Genomic DNA, 5,000 nt, shown 5'->3' with positions numbered 1-5,000 from the left:
ATATGATTGTTTACGTTTTGGTCGTGCATTATTAAAGATTTTGATTGTTTACTTTTTTGTTGTGTATTATTAGAGACTTTGATTATTTACGTCTTTGTTGTGTATTATTAACGACTTTTTTTTTCAGTCTCTTTGACAATATATCGTCGTCTTATTCTTATTTTTGTCTTCTGATGCAAATACTTTGATAGATTTTGGGTAGACAGTCTGCCTACAGTCATACTTTAAATATGCAATGTTTGTGTGTGTGTGTGTGTGTGTGTACAATAATTTGGTTAATATCGATTAATTTGTCTAATATCGAGTGCACCTCATGCGGTGCACTGTAGGCATTACTTAAGGTTCTGTGCAACGTGCCTTCCGCCCCCAGCTGCAACGCCGTTCGTTCCTTTTACTGTACCTCCTTTCATATCCTCTTCATAGTACTTTCCACCCTCTCCTAGCAATTGATTCATAGTGCAACTGCTTTGAGGTTTTCGTACTGTTATACCTTTCAAACCTTTTACCGTCAGTTTCCATTTCAGCGTCGAATGTCCCTTGACCTAAATTCTATATGCAACTTATTTATGTTCAGTCTCTGTACCTATGAGAAATCCAGTCTTCCTTCATTCCTCCCATTTCGAAAGATTCAACTTACTTTTGAAATTCCAAATCCCGTTCGTTCAATTTCCTGAACATTTCTTCCCTCTTCCTCATTCAGAACCTTCCTGGTTTAATGGGAAGATTGAATTAAAAAAAAAAAAGTCCTTCTGAACTTAAGAATAAGGTTCATTTTAGGTTTCTGTAAGGTAAAATATTGGCATGGCTTTGTCTGTCCGTCCGCACTTTCCCTGTCCGCCCTCAGATCTTTTAAAATCTACCGAGGCTAGAGGGCTGCAAATTGGCATGTTGATCATCCACCCTCATATCATCAAACTTACCAAATTTCAGCCATCTAGCCTCAGCAGTTTTTATTCTATGTAGCGTTAAAGTTAACCAAAGGCAACGCTATAGGACATGCCACTACAGGGCCGTGACTGAAACTTCGTCGCCATTTTGACTTGTTTGTTTACGAAACAACTTTGTGACCATGGAAGGTTGTGACATTTAGTTAAAAATAAAATAGATTAATTGTGCCAATGTCACTTAGTTAGTTTGTATGTTTAAATCACTTCTGAACTGATAAATCTCATATTTAAAACATGGCCTGTCCATCTCGCTAACACTTGCATTTCCATTTTTATTCAGAAAGGATTTATGTTGCGTCCTTCACAATTATGATAATATTTAAGCTTCGTTGCAACAGTTCAATTTGACCTCTTAAAGATATTAATCATGAAGGCCTTCTTTTTTTTTCTTTTTTTTCTTAACTGATCGTGTTAAGTTTGATGAGTTGAACGGCGATAGTTGAATACCAAAGCAGACACTTTCAAATTTACCCAAGCTTCCTTTTCTTTTGCATAACAATTTATAGCAAATTGAAAATGTTGAAAATTGAAAGCGCATACGCGTTCAATTTCCCAAGCCTACTCGTATTTTGTTATAACTCTATTGCAAGTTGAAAATATAGGAAATTGACGATACCGAATTGTTGAAGCAAATATACGTTCAATTTCCCAAGTCTCATTTCCTCCTATAATATATATATATATATATATATATATATATATATATATATATATATATATATATATATATATATATATATATTTATATATATATTCATGTAGCGAATTTTAAAATATTTACAATAAAAAATATATAATTTTTCCAGCGCATACACGTTCAATTTCCCAAACCTCGAATATATTTATTGCAAATTAAAAATGAGAAAATTGGCAATACCTAATTTTTCTATTTTTCGAACGATCGCGTCACAAGAATTAAAAGGATACATATTGGATATCAATTCTAACTCTATCTCCTTTACTCAAATAAGCTTTCACACGAAATTAAAGAAGACTAGAAGCTGTAACATTTATATATTTTGCAAAATCATCGTTGCAAGGGACTTCCTGTAATTAGTGGGTCTTTCGTAAACACGAACGTGGAATCGCACACGTACATCCACTTCTCCTTCATAAATGTGCGTGCTCACGTGCGCGCGCACGTATTTTGTAAATATGCGCGCCCACTTCTTGGAGACTTTGATTGTCTTTACAGTATTCGATAAGTAACGTAACTTGTAAGTCTCTTAAATTGACAGAAATATTAGTCCCTTAAGTGAAGACTGATTCTATCACAGTCAACCTTCCCCTTAGAGCTTAGACAGTTGTTGAAGATTATGGCCTTATGCCAGCACGGGCTCTTGCTCATAGAGCAGCCCATAGTCTTAGACAGGAACTCGAATTTCAAAGGGACAGGCTACCTATTGTCTGTTTGTTGGCCAGGCCTGAGGAATATGAGAAAGACGAAAAGAAAGGTAGAAGGGTAGGGTTTATAAGCAGTGAAGAACCGATGGAATTCCAGTCTCGTAAATAAAGGAAAGGTATAGGATTCATGGGGAAAACGGAAGGAAGTTGAAAATACCAAAGCTTTGGTTATGGAGGGGAGAAGAACAGTTAGTGAATGTTTATGACTTCAAGGCAACTGACGTCTGGGGAATAAATAAATAAATGAATAAATTGATATATGAATAAATAGATTGAATAAATAAGTATATGAATAAATTGATATATGAAAGCTGACTAACATTGATAACAGAAATGATGTAAAGACAGCAGCCTCCCTCCCCCAACTCTCTCTCTCTCTCTCTCTCTCTCTCTCTCTCTCTCTCCGGCCTCTGGGTTAAGATAACGTGATAGGCTGCATGTCTCTCTCTCTCTCTCTCTCTCTCTCTCTCTCTCTCTCTCTCTCTCTCTCCTCCTTCAGACATCCACCTCTTGTGTGTGACCAAATAGCGGTGACTATACTATGTTTTTTTCATCTGTCCATCCGCCTGTGGTGTTTTTGTATGGTAACACTGCGTCCCGAGCTTTAGATAGTTACACTATGTGTAATTTTTTGTTTTAGGTAAATAAAAGGATATCTGGGTGTACATTTGCAACTGAAAAGTGTTTTAATAATTTACTGTATGCGAATTACACCGTTAATATTCGAAATAGGATATTATTATAATCGTTGAATGTAAGCTGAATGTAACTATCTAAAGCCCGGACGCAGTGTTACCATACAAAAACACCACAGGCGGATGGACAGATGAAAAAAAACAGAGTATAGTGACTAAGTCTCTGCGGTCGAAAACAAAAATTAACGGTGATAATTTTGTTTCTTTACTTTATTTCCTATGCCTTTGCCGTCGAAAGCAAAAATAAAAAAATAACGGAGGAGAGATTTTTTTTCTTATGCGATTCCCGTCCTCGGTTTTTTTTTTTTTTTTTTTTGGTGGTGGGGGGGGGGGGGGGGGGGGGGGGGGGAGGAGGGGGGGGGGTTGCGGTGAGGGTCGCTTCGCTTTGTGTGTGTGTATGTGTTGTGTGTGTTCATCACGGTCTAGCCCCCCGGGCTAATTCGCACTTTTAATTCGTATTTTATTTGTATTTTATTTATTTATTTTTTTTTTTTTTTTTACGCTTTGCCTGATAGGTTTTTCCTCTGCTGCTGGCTTGTCGTTTCTGTTATATTTGAGAAATTTGTTTTTGCTTTGAGAATTTTGAGAAACTTAATTTTTATGTAAGGTTTATCATGCAAAAATACCGTTTTTCGATATTAAAAAAAGAGTTTATATTAATTTAATACTTGTAGGTAATATCCCGATTTTCGATATATTTTTTTTTTGTGTTTTTGCTTTGAGAATTTTAAGAAATTTGAAATTTGATGTAAAGTTTAGCTTGCAAAAATGTCGTTTTTCGATATATTTTTTTTTTTTAAATTTACATTAATACTTGTAGGTAATATCTCAATTTTAAATTTTTTTCATTAATTTCATACTTGTAAACTCCTGATGCTTACCAAATTAATAATCCGCATTTCACTTCGTCGGAGACCATACTCATTGCGATGCCAGCCTACGTAAACCAATCAATCACTTAATCCCGTTTGCAATGACGTAATCGTCAAGTACAGAATTGAATATCATGATATTGATAATAAATATATGAAATTCCTCTCTCTCTCTCTCTCTCTCTCTCTCTCTCTCTCTCTCTCTCTCTCTCTCTCTCTCTCTCTCATGTTATGGATCGCTGGCTGAAGAGGTCACATGGTCATTAAGAGTGTGTTGAAAGATCAAAATGGAACTTTGTGGGACTACAGAGGTCATTGCAATGTTCCTGTTTGTATGTTCAGAAGAGTTAGGTCACTTGGGGTCAGTTGAGAGGTCACCTAGGAGATGTAGGTCGATTGAGAGGTCATGTGAGGTCATTATAATGGTTCGTGTTGGTGTGTTGAGAAGTGTTAGGTCACTTGGGGTCTCGACGTGCAGAAAAGTTGTAACCATCCACAAGGTCCAATGTTAGTAAAAAAAGAATTATGTAACCATCCCACAAGACACATGCAAGAAAAAGGAAGTTTGTAACCATCCACAAGAAACATGTAAGAAAAAAGTTTGTTAAACCATTCCACAATACGGTGCAGAAAAAAGTTTGTAACCATCCACAAAACATGTAGAAAAGTTGTAACCATCTACAAGACATGAAGAAAGTTGTAACCAACCCCAAGACATGTAGAAAAGTTGTAACCATCCACAAGACATGCAGAAAAATTTGTAACCATCTACAAAGACATGGCAGCAAAAGTTGTAAACCAATCCCACAAGTAAACATGAAAGAAACGTTTGTTAAACCATCCCAACAAGACATGAAGAAAGTTGTAACCATCCACAAGACAATGGCGAAAAAAAAAGAAAAAAATTTGGTAGCCATTCCCACAATAACATGGCACAAAAAGAAAGTTTGTAACCATCCCACAAGACACGCAGGAAAAAGTTGTAAACCCATCCTCACAAGAACCATGCAGAAAAAAAGTTGTAACCATCCACAAAGACCATGCCGAAAAAAAGTTGTCAACCCATCCACTAATACGTGCCG

Source organism: Macrobrachium nipponense, chromosome 29, assembly GCF_015104395.2.
Source record: "Macrobrachium nipponense isolate FS-2020 chromosome 29, ASM1510439v2, whole genome shotgun sequence".
NCBI lineage: Eukaryota > Metazoa > Arthropoda > Malacostraca > Decapoda > Palaemonidae > Macrobrachium > Macrobrachium nipponense.
Note: the sequence above shows the minus strand (reverse complement) of the source record.